The sequence below is a fragment of the Pseudonaja textilis genome, chromosome 2 (assembly GCF_049901715.1).
Source record: "Pseudonaja textilis isolate UNSWEBS1 chromosome 2, rPseTex1.2, whole genome shotgun sequence".
NCBI classification, from domain to species: domain Eukaryota; kingdom Metazoa; phylum Chordata; class Lepidosauria; order Squamata; family Elapidae; genus Pseudonaja; species Pseudonaja textilis.
Genome location: NC_141991.1, coordinates 143,269,340 through 143,292,173, shown reverse-complemented (window position 1 = coordinate 143,292,173; position 22,834 = coordinate 143,269,340). Strand labels below are relative to the sequence as shown.

The window sequence follows — 22,834 nt, the reverse complement described above, 5'->3', positions numbered from 1 at the left end:
GCTAGGGCAATGTCTGGCGCGGTCAGGGGTAGGTTGGGTAAGGTCTCGATGCTCAGGGTGGATGTGGTGGGTGCTGGGTCAGCGTCCAGGGTGGGCAATGGTGTGCGGCTGAGGGCATCTGCGTGCGGGATTGACTTACCGGGCGGTGGATTAGCCGGTAATTGTGGCGGCGAGAAATTCGGACCACCTTGTCATCCTTGGGGAGAGGATGATTGGGGTGGCCGGTCTCCCGCCAGTATTCCCAGCAGCGGTTTGTGGTCCGTGATTATGGAGAAAGTCCTGCCGTAAAGGTGATTCGTGGAATTTCTTTACGGCTGCAACTTGACACTAGAGCCTCTTTGTCCAGTGGCTATAGTTTCTTTCGGGTTTTGAAAGGGTTCTTGAGAAAAAGCGATGGGTGCTTCTTTTCTGTCGGCGAGGTGTGGCTAAGGGCGGCTCGCCGCGAAGGGTGATCGTCACACGTTACCGTGATGGGGAGTGTCTCGCTGTCCTGGATGAGGACAGCGTCCGATGTGAGAAGGTCCTTGGTTTTGTTGAAAGCGTCCTCTTCTCGTCTCCCCACGTCCAGGTGGCTGCCTTGTCGAGCAGCCTATGCAGCAGTTCCGCCACGGTCGCCTTTTGGGGCAGGAAAACATTGTAGAAATTAATCAACCCCAGGAACGCTTGTAACTCAGTTTTGTTTCTGGGTTTGGGGCTTCTTTGACGGCTTTTATTTTGCCCTCGGTGGGGTGGATTCCGTGCTGATCTAGTAGGTACCCCAGGAATTCGACCCGTGCCGTGCGCAGTTGGCATTTCTCCCTCTTAACTTTTAGTCCTGCACTTTGGAATCTTTGCAGTACTTCCCTTAGGCGACCCTCCAATTGTTTCTGGTCAGCTCCGGCTACCAACACGTCGTCAAAATAGGGCACTACCCTTTTATGCCCGGAGGAGCCTCTCCATTAGGCTTTGAAATACCCCGGGGCTACGCTGACTCAATTGGAGCCTCTTGCAGCGGAATGCCCCTCGGTGTGTGACTATAGTCTGCGCTTCTGCGGTTGCCTCGTCGACCGGCAGTTGCTGATAGGCTTAGGCCAGGTCGAGTTTGGCGAAAACCCTGCCCCTCCCAGTGAGTGTAGAAGGTGTTGCACTACTGGGACGGGGTGGCGCTTTGTTGTAGCGCACGGTTCAGGGTGGCCTTATAGTCCCGCAGATTCTCACCGACCCATCTGGCTTTATCGGGGTGACTATAGGGGTCTCCCATCGGGCATGGTCCGTTGGCTCGAGGACTCCTGCTCGATAAGCTTATTTAATTGCTCATCGATTTTGGGGCGGAGGGCAAAGGCACTCGCCGGGGTTTGAGGCGGATAGGGGCAATGGTGGGGTCAAGGCTGAGCGATATTGGGGGCCCCGGTACTTGCCTAGGTTGCCGTCGAAGACCTCTTGGAACTGCGCCACGAGCTGCTCCTCCCAGTCCGCCTCGGCGACGTGGTTGGTGCCGGTCACTTCTAGTCCCAACAGCGCGAACCATTGAAGTCCCAGGAGGCTGGGGCGGTCTCGTTCGACGATGGTTAGGGAAGTATTTCGGCGCCCTTTAAATGTGACCTTGAAGTGCCCGGTCCCTACCACGGGGATGCGATTCCCCTGGTAGTCTTTGAGGATGAGCTTCTGGCTCTCCAGCTCGTGCCGTTTCATGGAGGGTACTAGCCACTTAATTTCCTGCCACGCGACCATGGATAGGTAAGATCCGGAGTCGACTTCCATCTTGCAGGGCGGTCTTGATGGCGACCTCCACGTGGACCTTCCGGCCATCCCAGTTGGAGGAATGGCCGGCGATGACCGTCTGGTGCGTTTCCTCACGCTGGCGGTTCTCGTTGAAACGGCGGCTCTCGCTTCCCGGCTCCAACGGCTCTCGCTATCCCGATCGCGGTTCCTCGGGGGTGTTGTCGCGTCTGGCATTGTCGCGTCTCCGTGGGCTGCCGTCTCGGTGGCGGGGCTGTGGTTCCGTTGAAATGGCAGACCTTGGCGATGTGGCCTCGCTTGTCGCAATGCCGGCATATTGCATCAAAGAACCGGCATTCCGACCGCGGGTGTTCGCCGCCGCAGCAGTGCACTGGAACTTTGATTTTCGGTTCCGTGGCTCGCGCCGGTCGCGTCCCGTCTGCAGCGGTGGATGTCCTCCTCGTCATCTTCTGAGTCGGAGGATTCGAGATCGCCGTGGTGTGTGGAGGTGACTGCTCGATGGTCGAATCCGGGCTGGTTCTCGGGGTCGCGGTCGCTTCAGTCATGGCGGGTCACTCCAGCGGTGCTGGCTTGCCGCAACTGGGCCGCTGATTTCCGGGTCGCTTCTGCTGCGGTGGCTTCGGCAAGGGCGTCGGCGAGGAGATGTCGCCCTTTGCCATGATCCGGCTCTGTAGAACGGGGTCCCGGAGGCCGAAGGCGACGCGGTCCCGCAGAGCTCATCGAGATCGGTGAACCCACAGGCCCCGAGGTCTCTGAGGTCGGCCACAAAGTTGCTGACGCTCTCCCCTTGCTTCTGATCGCGGCGGTAGAATTCGTGCCGGCGGATGAGGGTGGGCACGGCGGGTGCGTAGTGGCTCCTCAGCAGCGGTTCGAGATCAGCCCAGTCCATGGCCTTTACGTCGAGCGGCTTGGCGAGGGCTTTGCCATTTTAAACACTGCGGGCCCGCAGTGTGTGAGAAAAATGGCCCTTTTCCTCTGCCCGTTCGCGTCCTTGAGGTTGCTACTCTCCAGGAACATGAGGAATCGGTCTATGTACGATTCTCAATCCTCCGTAGCTTGGTTGAAGGGAGCGGGTGGCACGTTGCCGCTGGCCATGCTGCCGGTTGCGGTTTCGTGGGCCACGTGCAGTGTGGGACTTGTTTTAAGATCCCACCTTCGTCGCCAGTGTCGTATATCTCATACAAACAAAGGACGCGAGTCGGTGACTTCGTTCAGCTCATTTATTGGGGTAAAAACACAAGTGGGGAAAGTGGGGAAGAAGCGCGGCTTAAAAGCACTTTCTGCCGAGTGCTGCGGCCAATCGGGTCGTTTTGAATCGCCCGCGATCGGCTCAGCCAATCGCGGTCGATTCCAAATGACCAATCAGTGCCGCGCACTCAGCCAATCCGGTGGCCGTGCGCTTTAGCCAATCCGGGCTGCCGGATTTCGAGTATGCAAATGTCTGTACAGAACATAAAGCATACCCTTTTCTGGAATGGGCTGCAGTGGATGATTATGGGTGATTGCTTGGATGGGAGCAGTTGGGCAAAAGAGAAGAGCTAATCTATACAGAAGTAACTTTCATCGAATTAACATAACATAACATAACATAACATAACATAACATAACATAACATAACATAACATAACATAACATAACATAACATAACATTTGAGACCATGTCCTAAATGAGAGGGTAAATGCTGGAAGAAAAATGGCAGTAGGGGTACCAGACAGTTACCAAAAGGAAAAGGCATGACCAAAATTTCTGAGTAACGTCCAGAGTTGGAAGGGACCTTGGAGGTCTTCTAGTCCAACCCCCATCCTCAAGCAGAGGATGATGAATTACATGATAAAACCCAGGAGCAGATCACATGACCAGGATAGGAAGGCCCTCTTGGTTTAGCAGAAAAAAACAACCGATAATCCCAGATGTGAAGTGATGATTTAATAATTCTAGGCTGGGACCTAGATAAAGCCTGTGTTGCATGATCAGGGGAGAGCCTCAGAACTGCCATGACTGAGAAGAATGCCGTCGGGCTTGATTTGTTGGATAATATTGAAAGTCTGGATTGTTGTGGTGGTCCTGAACTCTGGAATAGTCTACCTACTATCAGGTAGGTAGAATTTCTACTGATCCAGTTTATCATAAGGTGTCCCCTCAAGGCATTCAGTCAGACTGAACTTAAGGAATGTTTTAATCTCAGAGCAGAGGTCTTTAAACTTGACAGCTTTAAGACTTGTGGACTTCAATTCCCAGAATTCCTCCTCCAGTCATGTTACCTCAGGAATTCTGAGAGTTGAAGTCCACAAGACTAAAACTTGCCAACTTTGAAGATCCTTGATCTCACAGCTATTTTCAGGGCAGCCATCATCTTAGTTGCTTTTATTTAGATTCATAAATACATAAAATATTGGATAATGAGTCGCAAAACATGCAACAAAATACATATCTGAATGCCTGTGGGGCACAGCTGCTGCTTCTGTTCTTCCCAAATCCTCAGGAGCATTTCTGCTCTGGGCCACATGGTGGGAGGAGGAAGGAGAAGGGCTTAGAATGGAGAAGTCAGCCACACTTCCCTAGGGACGCTGGGAAGATCGTTCATTCTGGAATCTTCTCCTTCACAGCCCTTCTCATTCTTCCATCCTTCCTTTTCCATCCTCCCTTTTTACATGTTTTGTACCATTCGTACTGTATTTACATCTATATACAATTTTTAACATTGTATATGTCTTCCCACCTCATTTCTTTGTAATGATCTATGACCACAATAAAAATTGATTGGATTTTTTCTGAATCTGGCCTATTTCCAAACTTGATTTTGCCTTTCTCAGTTTCCATCACAAACACATGCAAACATCAAAAATGTCCCTTTCTGTTCTGATGTCAGGAACCTGTCCTGCTACCATAGTCTTGAACTCCATCACATAATTTGTTTCCAACACTCCTGGAAAGAATAAAAAGAGATGGATGGGAGGGAGAGGGAAAAACACTTAAAAAGATCACTGAAGAGAACTTAGTAAGCAATATAAAATACAATCTGCAGACAATGTTCAGCCATAAATACAACCCCCTTTTTTTCTTACAATATAAAAATATATCCTTCTAACTCAGCACTTTCATGGTCTAATGGACGCCATGAATTCATAATTCCTAGCCCAGATGAGGTAACAAGGATTGTTCCTCATCCAGATCTAGATCTAGAATCTCCAGATCCAGTTGATGGATGTGGTAGAGGAGACCATCCGAGGATAGTTGGTTATTTCAGAAGCTAAGATTTAAAGCAATGGTTTTCAAAACTTTCCTATCAGCATCTAAACCAGGGATCTCCAAACCTGTCCACTTGAAGACTTCTGGACTTCAGTTCTCAGAATTCTTCAGCCAGCTATGCTAAGTTGAAGTCCACAAGTCTTAAGTTGCCAAGTTTGGAGACCTCTGCTATAAACCATGGTTCTGTGTTTATGATGGAGGGATCTTACTGCTGCTACAGCACCCGAGAGAATAATCTGTACCATTTGACCTTGCAATTTGGCATTACAGTAGACTGCTGGCTTAACACTAGAGTACCTGGTTTTGCATATAAAAAGTCCCTTGTAGATTTTACCTGAAACCTTCCACAGCCACTCATTATGAGACATTATGCTAAATTATGCCAAGTTAAAAACATCAGAGCATCATCATATATTATTAAGTAACAGAATATTATAATTTCATTTCCTAACTTCATGCAAGATAGCCTTTTAAACCCAGGCAAAAAGCAGGTTATATTTTAAGACTGCTCTTAATATATTCTATGATATGCCTCTGGCTCTATAGTCCATTTGAGTTTTTTTACTGTTTTAATTACTTACAATAAAAATGAAAGGGAAACTAGCATGCTAAGGAGCAAAATGCCAACATCTGCAGAAAGATTTATGTCCAAGAATGCATCTCATGTGAACACCTGAAGTGTTTTTAAAAACTAAAAAGGGTAACTGACAGCAGCCTAGCATTTTATTTGGAAATGTGCCCTCCAGCTCAAAAGAAGAAAACAGCTGAGGGGACTTCAGACAGCATCCAAGAGGACTACAGAAGACAGCAAGGAGCGACCTCATCGGTTTACCTGCCGCTAAATGGGTGCTTTGTGATATTAGGTCCTCCATGCAGCCATTTTGTGAGAGCATTATGGCATGCTATTAAAATTTGAAATATGTCTACTGTCCCCAAATGGTTGAGGAGCCCTGCTTCGTGCCACATGCTTTTGATCGGTTTGTGCAAGGACTTCATTGGCATCAGTGACCACTCATATCTCCAGTTCCTTTGAGGGCATATAAAATTGGTGCTGGGCTTCTTGCTCCTTGGGTAACCTTAGGAGTTTCAGAGCTTAAACCTAGCCTTCTTTTCAAACCCCAGTAAAAGGACAAAGAAAAGCATCTTCCAAATATGTTGATGTCATCTGTATGAAATCATCTCCAGCCCCATCACTGTTGTACATCTCACAATTACTGGAATGGTTTCTAAAATTGAACAATGTCATAATCCAAGGTCTTTGTTAGCATAGATCATGCTCTCTTCCCAGGTAATGTTTCTGGTAGTCAAATCCCTGGTTTAAATCTCTCCCGGCACTTACACAGAACTCATAATAACATGCTAGCACTCAGAGGTTTCCAAGAATTCTTCATCATAAATTATGGCAATGCATGGAAAATAAAGATGGGCTTGTCGAATGCAGCGGTGATAATTGGATGAAGTAGATCCGGGGCCCCACCGCATGAGACTTCCCTGAGCGACTTTGGATCAGTTATTATCTGTCAGTCTATCTCCCATTATACTTCCAAAATGTTTGCCTCAGAGAAAAAAATTAGGATATGAGAAAAATAATAGAAATGTAGGGAAAATCTGAAGACCTGCTTTGGTGTTTTCCACCCCTCTCCCTGGCTCCAGTTTCATTCAGGATTCCTAGCTCACATTCAGGCAGATTAAGTTAGAAGCAAGTTTTACTGAGTTCAAGACAGCTTCTTTAATCATTTTTAGTCTTAAACCGTTTGTTCTCAGAGAAAGAGCATCTTATGTACCCTTCATCTCTAACACAGGTAACCCTTCTGTTATTCTTAGTAAGCACCCAGCCCTTGCTAGATCACTTTTTTTTTTTTTTGCTATTCCCAAATCCAACCTTTCCCCCAAATAGGTGTCTTTCTCATTTGTCTTGGGTGAACTCCTACCCCTCTTAGACAATGAGGTTCGCAATCCAACCCTCCGGAAAGTGCCAGAGTTGAGAAAGCCTGTCAAAATCCAGCAGATCGATTTATCCAAGAAAGAGAGTCGGCGCCCAAATTCATTCAGCCCCCCCCGCCCCGCCCGCCATCCAGCAAGTAACTGCAACGTCCTCTCTTCCGCGAAAAAAAAGGGAGGGGGGGATCCAAGTCATCGCTTCCCCTCATCCCCTCCATACATTATGACATCATCCCCCCCCGTCCTTTGCCCACCACACCGAATGGTGCTCTCCACCATTGGGCGGCTCGCGGCTCCCTATTGGCCATCGGGAGCTGCCTGTCATTCCCAGAAGTAGGCGGCCCCACGCTGCTCTCCCTACAACCTCCCTCTCTGGATCTGGGACTTCAGAGCCTAACAGCTGGTAGTCGGAGTTGGGCACCAACCCCCAGCGAGAGGAAGACGGCCCGACTCAACCACAGGCAAGCCGGGTGAGTGAGCAGCTGGGTACCACATGCGGCTGCTGAAGGATGCAGTTGCTGGGGGAGACGGGATGCAGGAGGTGGTAGGGGGAAGCAGCGAGGTGGAAAGTTTTTTTCCGTTTAGTCTGGTCCTCTTGCTTGACCTCATTTCTCAGCCCGCTAATTTGAAACCCAGCATCTTCCTTTTAGCTCCTCTGGGCTGCCTTGATGCTCTTTTGGGCATTCCTTTGCTCCGTCTTGCATTTTCCCTGGTGCACCATCTCCAACTCTACTTTCCTGGCCCCAAGACAATATGCAGGGGAATTGCTTAGCTCCTGCATGGTCCAATACCTCACCTAACGGCCAGGAACAGAGCCCTGGAGTTGCTGCTTGTTCTTACAAACTGCTTCTCTCTGAATGAAGAATTTGAACTAGCCCAAGCAATTCTTCTACTGGTACAGAAGGAGGAAAGACTGTGAGAAAGATTGAGGTAATTGTTAAGCAGGCTAATTGCTCTCTTTTGGGGGGATTGAAGAAAGCCCCGCTGGGATCTCTCTCTCGCTCACTCCTGAAGGAAAGTCAGAGCAGGGAGGGCAGCCGAGTTAGAGGGAAGAGTGCTAGAAGAGATCCTTGCAGCAGAGAGGGACAATAGTGACCGAGGGCCCCGCCTTCCATTCCCCCGCCCTGCCACAATGCGTAGCTCAACCTCTTGTGATTTTTTAAGGCATATACTGGAGTTGCTTCTCATCTATTTCATCCTCCGTGCGAAATCCCATTTCTCCTTGCTTTAATGTCAAGGGCTTTATCCTTAATTGAACAAGCCCAGATTGCAATGAAGGGCATTAGGTATCAACAACCAGTGCATACTTAAGTAACTCCATTACTTAACTCTGCTGCAATGCATGATTTACATCAAAAGAAGGACATGAACTGTGTGGTCTCTCGCTTCCTGCCATCCCCCCCACCCCAAATCAGCATCCTTTAAAAGTGGAATTAAGAAGGAAAGCTCTTCAGGCAACCTGACCCTTGTTAAAACTCTTTTGGGGAGAAGGATCACTTGTGGCCTGGACTAAGATTCCAAAGTTGGGTAAAACTCCAAGAGGATGACCAAATTTCAAGAGAGGAGCTGGCCTAGAGGGCAAGGCTGTCGGTGAAATGAATTCCCAGAGTCTAGGAGGCCTTGGGCAGTTTGACCTTGCATCTGCGTTCATTTCTTCTGCTTTCTGCTTTCATTCTTTTCATTTCCCTTTATTGCTCACCAGTCTCTTCCTCTGCATGATGCTTGCTGGATATGCTGGTACTACAACTCACAGAATCTCCAGCCGCCGTGAATGAAGGAATTGTAATACCAACACAACCAGGGAAGCTGTTGTGCTGGTTGCAAAAGAGCGGATGGCTGCTTCCCTGTTGGGAAGGAAGGTCTGATTTGGTTGAGGAACTGCAGCCTGCTCACTGTTAGGCTGCTAATTTTGTTTCTTGTAGGAGAGCAGTCTGGTTATTTACTTACCATATTATGATGACATTTTTATCCATAAGGAGGGGAAGGGGTTTTTGAGACTAATTCTGCCCCAGATGTTGAGAATTGGTGCAGGGACAAACCAAACCAAGTGAGGTAATTTGAGACAGGATATCTAAGGTAAGGGAACCTCTGCCTTACCTGACATTGTATTTTGCTCCATCCAGTTCTTCAGACTTTCACATATCCACAGTAGCCTGGGTTTATTCATTTCTATTTCTTAATGGTTAATTGGCATCTTACCTTTCCTCTAAGAACTCAAGCCAACATCCTCCCTCCTTCCTTTTCCCACAACAACAACAACCCTGTCAGGCAGACCAGACCAAGAGAAAGTGAATAACCCAAAGTCATGAACTGAGCTTCCATAACTGAGGGGGAGGATTCGAACCTGGGTCCCTGGTTCTAATCTAACACCTTTGTGGCTAGTTAAGATTTTTGGATAGGCCAGGTGCCATTTGCTGCTCTACCTCAGACAGCAGAATGCCTTGGCCGTGTCCTGAAGCTGTCATGTCTCTTTTGAAACAGCAGAATAATAATAGCAATAGCAGAATAATACCAATTAACAAAAATAGGAGGAGGAAGATAAGCTACCAAAGCCTTTTGAATTCTCCCCCCAGTAATAAGCTCCTCTGGGCAGCCTTCCATTGAAGGATTAATATAATCATTCAATAATTCTCTACTGTACTGATTCGTCATCAAATTCCCTCAGAGCTTTACTCCTTTCTCTGATTCTTTCAAATACCCTTGTGGTTTCATCCCCTGGCCTAGCTGTGGGGAAAGAAATTAAATATTCTGGGGATAAATCAGATGGGATCTAGAGAAGGCATTAGGAAATAAAAGAAGGGAGGAAGTAAAAGGAATTGGCTGTTTTCACAGCTCTGAGTAACAAGGGATCCTTGTTTGCAGGAAAGATTAAAAACTGAAATTGGCAGGAAAAGGGGGATCTGCACTCCTGCTACTCACTAGACCACGAGAAGCAAAGGGCTTCTGTGCCAAAATAAATAAATAAAAAGAAGACTAATTTTCTTGCTGGGAAAAAACCCCTCAAATAAGCAGACTTAATTAGTTGTGTTGAATACATAACTGTCCAAATTGATTTCAGATGAAATTATCTTGATCTAACACAGAATGTCAAGTTTTTCAAGGTGCCCTTTTGAGCTATCTTTCTGGGACTGCTGGTAACTATTCACTCCTGAAATTAATATTCTGTAGGACGTACTTTTATTTATTGTTTTAATTCAGCACTAAGTATAGCAGAGAGTACCTTGATCTGTAATCTACTCTACTCGCTTTCTCTTCTGTACAGTTTCTATTTATTATAATAATTGCTTTCTAGTCCAATTGCTTAAGTTCTTTTATTTTTTAATATCATAACAAAAGCATGAGTACAGTACTGTTTAAAAATAACAGCCCAGCCAGCTGAAGTAATACGAATTTTTAATAGATGATAAAAGATACATCCAGCAATGGCTCAGTATGCCCAGACCATTTAATTTGATCATTGAATTGATTTATTTTCTAGTTGTGCCTAATGCTAAACAGCAAAACAATAAATAAATGCATAATAAAAGTAAATAATAGAATAATATCGCTACATTGAAAAACAAACCAGAGCAGGCAAACTGTGCTGTGAATGCAGCTAGTAAGTCTTTAACTGGATATGTTAAGCATGCTGTGGGAAGCCAACATTAATGAGGTTACAGGAAACTCAGGATCCCAATTTGGCCTGATTTTTGGTAATTCTCTCTCCCTTTCCATTATTTTCTTATGAAATGAGTCATAGTAACGGGTTTTAAAAAAAGCTGTTGAAAACATCAAAGGAGACTTTACCATGAGTTTTCTAATCCAAAATAAATGACACTGAAGGAATTAAGGTACTTGAACAAGTCAGTTAAACCTCACCCGCCAGGTTGGCCATACCACGCAAAATAAATTGTCCCATTTAGGCAGCAATAGTTGAGGTAATAGGGTGACAGGTGGGGCTGCCCAGTTTGACAGCTGATTCTGAGAGGTCTGTAATTAAAAGCCCCGGTGACTTGGTGTCAATGCTATCTTGTACTGGCTGATCTTTGGGATATGGAAATGGCCGCAGTTCTGGGTGGGATTGCTCCTGCTAGACCTTGTCCTAGTAGCCAATCTCCTGTAACTCCCTGATATACCGAGAAGTTGCAGATGAAATTAATGTGTCTAAGCACAAGTATGTGCCCATGTTAAGACCTTCACACGGGTGATAAGAATGGCAAAGTCTCTGCTTTCCTCTGGACTTAGTGCAGCCACAGTTTCCCAGCAAATGGCTCTATTAAGGATGACTTGAACTCCAGCCATCTGGAGGTTTTTGTGGAGATACCTCAGAAGGGAAGTTCCTCACTTTCATCGGCTGTGGATTTTAATTGGGTGAAGCCAAGTGAGATGAAGAGGGCTAGAATCTGTGACCTTGAATTCATTTTATCTGGTGGAACCCAGGAAGAGTTATGATAGATAGATTGGTAGGTAGGTACGTAGGTAGGTACATATGTACATACATATATACATACATACATAGATACATAGACAGAGACCAACAGACAGACAGACAGATATATATATATTATAGAGAGAGAGAGATAGAAGATATAGGATAGGAGAGTATATGCCCCACCACATGTGGGCTGGATCTAGATCCCTCTTCACTTCTGAGTGGGAAGTTTATTATTGGATTTAGGAGTTGGTAAATTCTTCTCTGAGGGAAGGCATGCTTCCATCTACTGTGAAGGAGGTAGTGGTACTTGTAATGGTATGTGGGAATGACTTTGGGAGACAGGAGGAAAACCAGCACACTGGACAATGGTCAGACAAGCTCCAGCTGAGTCTGCAATAAGGACGGCCAACATAAGAGACCTTCTCTAGTGTCTTGGATTGTAAAGCAAGGAGTGAGAAATGTACTTTCATACTCACAAGACTGACGTCAGCCTTGCAAGGCAGTTCAGACAAGAAGTACTCCCCAGAAACAAAAACTCCAATAGAATCCTGTAAAACTGAAAGTATATTTTTTTTTATTTTGTCAAGCGATTATAAGATAACAGGTATAAGTATAAACATAGTTATGAATACATGAAATTGATACATATAAGAAAAATAAAAAAAAGAAAAGAAACAATAGGACAGGGACGGTAGGCACGTTGGTGTGCTTATGCACGCCCCTTACAGACCTCTTAGGAAAGGGGTGAGGTCAACAGTAGACAGTCTAAGGTTAAAGTTTTTGGGGATTGGGGAAGAAACCACAGAGTCAGGTAGAGTATTCCAGACATTGACCACTCTGTTGCTGAAGTCGTATTTCCTGCAATTAGGTTTGGTGCGGTTTACCTTGAGTTTGTATCTATTGTGTGCTCTTGTATTTTTATGGTTGAAGCTGAAGTATTCATTGACAGGTAGGACATTGCAATGTATGATTTTATATACTATATTTAGATCGGACCAAAAGCAGCGTAGTTCTAGGTTTTCTGGGTCTAGAATTTCAAATCTGGTGGCATAAGGTATTCTGCAACAAGTAGAGGAGTGGAGAAGTTTTCTTGTGAAATATTTCTGGACTTTCTCAATTGTATTAATATCAGATACGTAATGCGGGTTCCATCTCTATTCCTCCTCTCTATGGTTTCCTCTGCAGATAGTCTTCCTGTCTTTCAAGGTCATTCCCACATATTTATACAGTTGCCCTCCAGAAGAGGCCATCTCTTCATCCCATCGTATTGGACAACAAGGGGGTGGGGGTGGAAGAAAGAGGTCATGGTTGCTCCAGTGTGAACTGCCACAGGGTTTCCTCCTGTCCTCCATATTATTTACTATTTATGTGAAATCACTGGATGAGAACAACTATAGATAATCCTGTACTTATGACTGTAATGAAGCCCCAAATTTCTGTTGCTAAGCAAGACAGTTGTTAGTTTTGTGATTTGTTTTGCCACAGTTGTTAAGCAAATGCAATTGTTAAGTGAATCATGCAGTTGTTAAGTGGATCCAGCTTCCCCCGTTGACTTTGCTTATGGACAAGCCAGCTGGTAAGGTCACAAATGGTGATCACATGACCCCCCCAGGACAGGGCAACCTTCATTTATCTTGACAACGGTTGCCAGTTTTCAAGCATCCCAATTTTGATCACGTGACCACGGGGATGCCGCAATGGTCATAAGTGTGAAAAACGATCATAAGTCACTTTTTCCAGTGCCATTGTAACTTTGAATGGTCACTCAGTGAATGGTTGTAAGTCAAGGACTACCTGCATTGGTTTGGAATGAGGCAGGAAAGCATGAAGTCCCAGAAGAGCATGAAGTCCTGAAGCAACGTTTGGAAGCTCAAAGAGATTAAAGAGGCCAAAACAAACTCAGATTAAGCCCAAGGAAGACAGAGATGGGGATTATCCATAAATATCTTGCCTACCTGGAAACATTAGTCTTGATGATTGTTCTAGATGGGCCCATGTTTCCCCTTAAGAAGCAAGTCCATGAACTGGGGTGGGGGGTCTTCCTGGTGCCTTCTTAAACAGCAGATGCAGGCCATGGCAAAGACAAACATTACATGACTGGACTATTGCAATGGTGTACCCTCTATGCAAGGCTGCCTTTGAAGACAGCCTGAAGCTGCAACTAGTTCAGAATACAACAGCCAGATTCCTGGTGAAGGAAATTTGCTACAGCAGCAGCCCCCAACCTTTTGGGCACCAGGGACCGGTTCTGTGGAGAGAGGTTTTTCCGTGGATCGGAGGGTGTGTGGTTTCACAAGCTGCCTGCATCCCACAGATGGGGTTTCACTTGTTTGCGTGGCCCGGTTACTGGCATGTTGTGGACCAGCGCCGGTCCACGAACTGGGAGTTGGGGACCTCTGTGCTCTCTTCTGTCCATTGTGCAGTAACTAGTCTCATGGACAACAGATTTCCTAGCCTGATTTGGGGTGCTGTTTTATCACATATAAAGCCCTGCGTGGTACAGCACTGGATGATGTCAGTGACCACTTTATTAAATGTGATTCTGCCCAGTGGTGGTATGCTACCAGCTGAGAGGATAAAAGACCGAAAAGCGCATGGGAGGGAGGGAGGGTCGCTCCTAGCTTTTCGTTTCTTCATCCGCTCAGCTGATTGGCTTGTTAGGGGGGGCATATATTAGGGGTGCACCTGCACACCCACCGAAACGGTAGCGACTAAGGTAGGATCCCACTACTGATTCTGCCTCTCCAATCTTTACAGCTGGAGAGGGCCTGCTCTAGGTGCCCTTTCCCTGCAAAAGAGAGGCTACAGTCCAGAAGACAATGCTGGCCTTTTCTGTAGCGGCTCCCACATCACTGAATAACCTGACCCTGAGATACATCTGATATTTCAAAAGACTCTGAAAACCATCTTGTCTCAGCAGACTCTTTTGGCCTTTATGAGGAAATGTGAGCAAAGCAGACAGCTCTATGCTTTTGAAGTCTGTTTTAACAGTACACTGTGGTTCGTCGTCGCACAGTGAGCCAGATGTTTAGGCTACTGGATTTGGCATTTTTATCGACCTTCCAAGGGGCCTAGGAATGGCAGGTGTTATTTGATGGTGTTAAAGGTATTATTGCCCGATGTCAGTCGTTCAAGAGTTAAAGCTGCCTTTTGACTGATGGTGATTTTGTCAACAGAGATGGTGTTCAAATGGGGCTCTGGAGGATTTGGGACTGCACCCAAGGCACCTATTATTACTGATACTCTCTTTGCTTTATTTTGCCATAGTTGTACTACTTTTATTTGCAGGTCTTTGTATTTTGGAATTCCCCCCACCTACCCCAGTCCTTTCTCTTCTCCTCTGCTGTCTCCAGGCACTGCCAAAGACTTTGTTTCTCTTATTGAACAATTGTTAAATCTGTGTGGCAGTTGCCCCAATGTTTGTATTTTAAAGTACCAGAGGAACTTTAAATGAGAAATGGCATTTCTCGCAGATATTGCAATGTACCCTTGTTGCTACTTTGTTGAGCTATTGTCAGTACAGTATGTGTGATCTTCTTGCAGCAGCTAACTAGGTGGTCCACTGTTTCTTCAGCTTCTATGCAGAGATAGCATTTGCTATCTGTTGTTGTCTTCTCAACTCTGGCTAAGTATGCATTTGTTCTTGAGGCTTGGTCTTGTGCAGCCAGAATTAGCCCCTCTATGTCTGTCTGTCTGTCTGTCTGTCTTTCTTTTTTTCTTTCTTTCTTTCTTTCTTTCTTTCTTTCTTTCTTTCTTTCTTTCTTTCTTTCTTTCTCTCTCTCTCTCTCTCTCTCTCTCTCTTTCTCTTTCTCTCTCTCTCTTTCTTTTTTTTTTCTATGTCTTTCTTTAACTTTCCTGCTCTTGGCCATTGCTCTTGTTGTTATCTGCTTTGCATGTAATGTAGCGGCCATGTAATACTTTGCCTTGCCATGCCTTATTTCTGTTTCTATTCTTGGTTAGTCTTTCTTGTAAGCCAGCTTGGTCTCTCTCTATTATTCAGTAAACTTTCATATTGTACTAGCTTTAGTAATCCTCTGTCCTGTCCTTGAATATTTTTATAATGCCCTTTTTCGACTGTCTGATGTACTTGCAATGTTTCACACCCACCTAGTTCCTTGGTAAGTAGAGTCTGTCAGTGTTGCTGCGTGGATGAAGAGCATGATTCATTGTCATTATTTTTCTGCTCTTTTAATATCCAGGGCTTTTAGTTCTGGTTGAATCCAGTTCACTATTCTTGCTATGTATCTAGTGACTGGAATTGCTGGGGTGTTAATTGCCTTGATAGTATTTCTTCTGCTGAGTTTGGACTTTAAGTTCTTCACTCTCTTGATGTATTCACTTCTAACTTCCTTCTTGACTTCAATGTACTTAATGCTATATATGTAGTGTTCTTCACCAAGACTCTTGATGCTATTTCCGAAGGGCATTTTGATTCCTTCAGTATTTACTAGTTTTCTTCTATTAATGGTAAGGGTGGTGCATTTGTCCATTCCAAACTCCATTGAAATATCTTGACGGTATATTCAGTGTCAGACAGTGATTCTATTTCAGATGGTGTTTTCCCATACAGCTTCAGATCATCCATGTAAAGAACGTTGGATAACTTAGCAGATTTTTTTTGATGTTTCATACCTATGTGTGACTTGTTCAATATTGTGGACGGAGGAATCAGTGCAATGACAAACAGTAGTGGTAATAGAAGGTTTCCTTGAAATATTCCTCTCTTGATATTAACCTCTCCCAGTCTATCATCATTGACCAGCAACTGTGCCTTCCATTATGCCATTGATCTTTGAACAAAGCTTCTGCTGTTTCTGCTGACTGCTGTCATTTCTAGGCACTTGCTTATCCAGATATGTGACAGAGAGTTAAATGTCTTCTTGTAATCAGTCCAAGTTACATTCAGGTTGGTCTTCCTTCTCTTGCAGTTTTTCAAAATCAACTTGTCAATTAGGAGCTGATCTTTTTGTTCCTTTGCTATTTGAACAGTTTCCTTTTTGACCAGGTGGAAAAAGCTTCAACTAAACGCTGTTGGACTGCATCAGCTACAACACTAGTTAGCAATGTGAAAGTTGTTGCTAAATAATTGGCCTGGAGTTGCCCCTTTTGTTGAATCTTTCATTATCAGGTAGGTTTTGCCAGATGTTAACTAATCTTCAGTTTCATATCCTTATGGTATGTTTTAAACTGCCTGAACAAATTGATGTAGACCCAGTCAGATGTTTTAAACAAAACCTTTGCACTTCATCTTCATTCAGTGTTAGTCAATTTGTGATCTTCTTTGCCCTTTTCTCCACCATTTCTGCTGTTATTACAAGTTTGTTCATTTTAGCTTTAAAAAAACATATTATCCATCTCTTTTATCCAAGCTGCATTCTTGGAGTTGTCTCATAACTTATTATTATTTTGTACGCTGTCCAGAATCTCTTAGATTGGAGTGGTATATGCATGTTGTAAAATAAACAAATGGACCAATAAATAAAATGACTGCTTCATTAGACTTGACATGCACCCTTATGTTACCTTTTTATCCTTCAGGTACAATGGAGAAAGCCACACTATCCGCAGTGTTAAGGGAGATTCAATTAGCAGTCTATCAGCTGGGGTAATAGAATGAGGAAAGGACAGTTTGTCTTTAGGCACAGAGGAAAACAAAGGATTTAGCCAACAGAATTTTGGCCGTTTTCAAAATATGGTCTTGGACATGAAAGAAGGAAGAAGGAAGAAGGAAGAAGGAAGAAGGAAGAAGAAGAAGAAGAAGAAGAAGAAGAAGAAGAAGAAGAAGAAGAAGAAGAAGAAGAAGAAGAAGAAGAAGAAGAAAAGATTTGAATGTACATGGAGAGCTTCTGCACCGCAGACAAATTCTTTGTTTGTCAAATAAAATATTCTGTTCTATCCTATTCTATTCTATATTCTATTTGGTTTTCTATTTTCCATTCCATTCTTAACTTCCTTAGGAAGGAGCTCCAATTATATCACCTGGTGCTAAAATGTTTTTCTTCCTTTTCCCATGCAGCCTGATGAAAGAAAAGTTGGCTTTTGAAATGTCCTTCAAAGTAGAATTTTGGTGAGATTCTCAAGCATGAAATAAGACATTCTTCCACTTATCTAGTTCTAAGGTAGCCAAGGGGTATGTTTTAAAAAAACGTCTTTCACTGCTCAAAAATTTCTTCACTTGTCTATTGACTTCCTGGATTTTTACACTAAAGGAAGGGAGGGAAGGAGGGAGGGAGGGAAGGAAGGAAGGAAGGAAGGAAGGAAGGAAGGAAGGAAGGAAGGAAGGAAGGAAGGAATGAATCTTCTTTTTCACACTAGGCAACCAGAATGGCTTCAGACTGATGCAAATATGCAGTATATAGTAAAACAATACCAACTTCACTAATAATTTTCTATTGTAAATCAAGCTCAAAACCACAGCCGAGAGAAATTTGAACCTCTAAAACCCTCTTTTGCAGAGAAATTAAACTTTTGAGAAATCACCAGGCTGATTTGAACACATTAGTTCCAGCAGAGAAGGCAGACATCATTGCCATGACATCTCTTTATCCAAATTAGGAATTCCCCTCCCCTGTTTATGCTGAGGAGTGTTCTGGTACTTTTGAGATGAGAATCTAAGAGAAGATGCCCATGTGATATAATGGTTAAGGCATCAGGCTAGTAACCGGGAAATCATGAGTTATAGTTTCTCCTCGGGCACAAAGCCAGCTGAGTGACCTTAGCCTAGCTAGGCTGTCAGTAGGGATCAACAATAATTCAAAGGCAAAACAACAGTAACAGATAGTCCTCACAAAATGTGTTTATTTGTTTGTGTATGGTGTGTGTGTCTGTGGGGGGGGGGGGGAGGGAGGGAGAGAGAAAGAGAGCACCACTCAGAAAATATAGATTTACATAATGTTTACCATTCACATTGCTATTCTGTGCCGTCTGCCATATTAGCACTGCTTATCTTCAACTTTTTCTGGAGTGGGGGAAGAAATTTCAGATATACTACAATCGTATTATTGCTACTACTGTACTTTGTTTTCACTTTCTAAGACAGCATCTAGGATCTATTTGCAGCTCAGAGGGATTGCTTGGAAATACAGATAATGGAGGCTAACATTTCACTTTTCAACATTCCAATTTCTTTAATGTAAAAAAAATTCAGGAGGAATTGGAGCCTGACAGGCAGTAGGCACGAACATTTTTGCTTATATAGTTATGCAGAGGAAGATGCAGAATTCTAAGATGCTTGGGAATGCCTCCAAAATAAATTGGACTAAATTGTTACTCCAATTTATTTTAGAAGGTCCAGATTTAGGAATGATACTTCAGTTTCTCGTTGTTATTAGCCAGTTTGAAGTTATTTCAAGAAAAACAAAAATAAACAGATGGCTTAGAAAAAAAATAGAAAATGGGGGACAACTGTCTCACAGGAGATGGGAAGATATAGACCATCCTTAGGCATGAAAACTGGATGGATGGTTTTGGGCAGTGGTGAGATTAAGCCAGTTTGTACCAGTTTGGGAGAACCAGTTGTTAACTTTCTAAGCAGTTTGGTGAACTGGTTGTTGGAAGAAATCATTAGGGCAGAGAACCGGTTCTAAATCATTTGAATCCCACCACTGGTTTTGGGCCAGTTCCTCTCTCTCAGGCCAATCCTAAGAGGTTCTTATTGATGGGATGGGGAAAATAGAAGGAGGAAGGAGTATTAAGTATGTTTGCTGCCTTGAATATATATTAAAAATGACAGGATAAAAATCTAACAACAACAACAGCTAGCTGCCCTCAACTAATTGGTTTTTAACTACCTCTTAGAAACCATTTACTCTTGGCATTTTGTAAGTTTTTGCTTGTTTGTTTGTTTAACTTTTATCTTTGGCTGAAAATGTCCCAGGGTAATTTCAGTATCATAAATAAATTCCTACTTTCCAGAGTTACCGTCTTAAGTCTGGGTGCACCACACTTATGTTTTAGCCTAATGTGTAAACCCAGTTATTATGGTTGGTTAACCAAAATCCATATGTAATGTCCTGGATGAAGCCAGCCATTTCTGATTTATTCAGTAAAACATCACTAAAATCACGGGTACATTATTTGAAAAAGTTATAAAGTTAAAGCAGGCAGAAGGAGAAAAGAAGCAAACGCAAGTCCGATATTTAAGGCTAAATAGAGGTTCAAAGAAGGATTGTCGAGAATCTGGGACAGCCGACATTTTCTGGTCCTTCTCCCTGATAAATCACTGTCTCTGACATTGCCTTTTGTGGGAACGTCTTCTAAAAATGTTCCAGTGAGGATGACAGCTGTCATTTGTCAGGGCTTGGCTCTTACCTCAAGTTGCATCTCTGAATGATTTCAAACACACACACCGACCCACACACAGTAGGGCTGTGGAGAGTCTTGCACAAAGCAATCATGTTTATTGTATCAAGTTGCCAAAAGAATAAACTCAATTGGGTTTTTAAATCAGTGATGGAGATGCGGCTGGCGAGTAAATGGAAACAGCAGCCGGTGGGTTGTAATCATCACAATAGGCAACAATCAGGGGAAGAGGTAGACTCAGACATCTGTTATGAGAAGAAGACTGGCTCTATTTTCATCTGTGAACAGACAGAGAATTTGAAGCAAGCTAAGCTTTCAAACCCTAATTAGGCCCAATGGTAATTCGACGTGTTTTTTTTTTTAAAAAAAAAATTAGAGATCAATCAGCATCTTCTTGCCTGCAGCCCAGCATTTTAGCAGTCCAGGAGTAGTATTAAAAGAGTTGACTGTGTCCTCTCCTTTTGGCTAAATGTGTTTGGAATGAAAAATAAACCAGGAGGGATCAAGACTGTTCGTTTCCTGCCACTTTCAAAGTGACAAGCTGCCTTTAAATTTGACTGTGAAATTCCAGCTTCATAGATAAGCTGCTGACTTAAAACTGCTTTCTTTAATGGGGAAGCGTTTTTTTAATGGAAACTTGCAGCAGATTTGCTCCAAGCTGGAAAAGAACTGAGGGGTGTGCACGTAGACACGGTGTGCAGTTAATTAGTTTGTGCCTGAAGTCAGGACAGGCGGTTGGAAAAAAAGCTGTCTTTCTCCAGCTAATGAGAGACAAACCCTGCCTCCCACTCTCTCTTTGGCTCTTGTGGATTTAATGGTGGGAGGTGTGACTTTTATCTGAAGTTGGCCTGGGAGATGTCCTTTTTAATTGGGTGACTTTAGGGTACTGTTTCATTTGTATACAATAGCTGAAGAAGCCTGTGGGAGACAAAAACTATAGAAAGCAAGAGAAGCAAATCTGAGATGTGGCTGGCTGTAGAGACGTAGGCTTCCTTAGAACACAGAGGCAAGAAAATGGAAGGTCAAAGATGCCGAATTGATGGAAAGACAAGAGGCCTTTTGGTTCTCCGGAGTTTAGGGGACAGCAGAGGCCCAGATGGCTTGCAGCCCTTATTCTCCTATTTTCAGCGCTGAATGTTCAGAACCAAAGTAAGGCAAAGCAAAAAAAAATCTCTCAATTCACATGCATTTTCTTGCTTAAATATTTTATATTTCATTCTTTGCTGCAGTGAGCCGAGGAGGGAATGCACATTTTCCTGAGACACAAGACAGAAAAACCAAGCATTCTGAAATTGTTAATAGCTCGATGCAAAATCAGATTGAATCAATGCCTAAAAAGCTATTTGAAATACACCAATAAATAGTTTTCACAGGCATTCTAAAAATATAAACTTGCATGGTGTGTAGCATGGTTTTAAAAAGTCATATTATTTGTAGCATTTAGATTTAAATTAGATTTTAGGTTTAGATTTAAAAAAAAAAAAACTCGCCCTTTATTCCAGACTACTGGGTATTTCTGAGTCATTGACTTTTACTTTTGCTTATCAAGAAATTAAATGTGTAACAACAGGACATAGCTTCATAAACACAGAACAAAACAGATCAGTCCATCCAAGTGAATGAACATTGAAGTGGGGTCTGTTTTTCTACTGCAGATCCAGAATCATTTCCAAGTTAACTCTGCAGTAGTTCTTACTGCATAGCCTTAGACATTTCTCATGGCAACAATCACCTTCATCAGTGCAAGAACATCTAAAACAACAAAATCTCTAATCTGGACGATTAATTCTCAAGACTATGCTATGTTTCAACATGAATTTATACACTACAAGCATCGTTCTTAGGATTGTGCCTGCTTCAGACATGATTAACTAAGAGCTGCATTAACTTGAATGAGTCACTGGCTTAAAACAGTACTGTGCACCACCACCACCTTTTTTTTTTTCAAACTCACACTGAAGCCTGACAAAAGTTAGACTGCATTAGTGAACAGGATCTCTCTTGCATGGCTTCAGAAACATTTCTTCCAGTTGTTTTTGAAGCACACATAGCCCTAATGGTTGCCTCTTTTCTCAAAAGGAGGTAACTCACCATGAGCTCATATATCACCGTCCTCTTTATTAATGGAAGCAATTGTCCAGGACCTCTGAAAGTCATTTAGGTGGGAAATATGAGGTAGCCTCATTTAAACTAAGCTAGAATTATGTAGTCTTTGAAAACCAACAATATTTCTTCCACTCTATCTGTCTGTCTGTCTATCTAACACTTATCATCTACTGTTCTATTCTATTCTATTCTATTCTATTCTATTCTATTCTATATTCTATTCTATTCTATTCTGTTGGCTTAAATGTAGACATGCTGTCAAAGACTTAAGGAAAATGGTTATCTCTATAAAAAGTATGATTATATAAATGCCAATGCACATTTGCAAGTTATTCATTCTTTAGCCATAAATGGGCTGCACCAAGTGAATGAGAGGGCGAGAGAGAAAGAGAGACAAAGAGACACAGAGACAGAGACAGAAGCAGATACTCCAAATTTAGCATCCCCTACTTTATGAGATCTGGCTGTATGGACGCACAACAAATTGAGGTTCGCACAGACACACCCAATCTTATAACACTTGTTGGGTGCTTATCATGTTCCAGTTTATCCTGGTTCCAATCCCAAACTCTCTGTTACTCCATAAATATTGCTTTCAAGCAATTGCACACATATAAACATTTTATCATATCACAGAATGATCTGGTGATCACTGAAAAGGATCCCTAGCTTGATCTCCCTTCCATTTCCTGGTGTCCTGACATGGCGGCTGAATGTCTTGTCTAGGTAAAGGAGCCCAAATCCAGTTTAGCTATTAGGACCGTGTAAATGGCTTGTAAGACAAGACTTGCTTGCCACCATGTTGAACCCAGAAACCCATTATCATTTCTAGAAAGCCATGGCCTTATTTTTTGATATGATACTCAGAGAATAACGTGATGCACTGGTTACTAATTGACAAGCATACACTAGCTGGTTGATAGTTTTGTGTGTTCAGCTATAGGCTAGGGAGGGGAAATTCTCACTGGCTGCTGCCTTAGAGTTCTAATAGCTTTCAATTCTAGAAGCAGTAAGAAATAATTTTACTGCATTTTAATAGTGGAACCAAGAAGATTTGGGCAATGGAAAGTTGGCTATCTCAAAAGGTCCCCCTGTTTGCTCCA

The 22,834-nt window shown here is 43.4% G+C and overlaps 1 protein-coding gene across 2 annotated transcripts in view; it reads left to right on the top strand.

The window, feature by feature from the left end:
- Positions 1-7,238: 7,238 nt before the first annotated feature.
- The window catches only part of LOC113443395 (leucine-rich repeat neuronal protein 1-like), a 35,655-nt gene continuing 20,059 nt past the window's right edge, over positions 7,239-22,834 (top strand). The window contains exon 1 of one of the 2 annotated variants that reach the window (XM_026711595.2): positions 7,239-7,380. The gene's annotated coding sequence lies outside the window, so the exon portion shown is untranslated. The remainder of the gene's footprint in view (positions 7,381-22,834) is intronic. The other variant, XM_087925600.1, reaches the window with a different exon arrangement.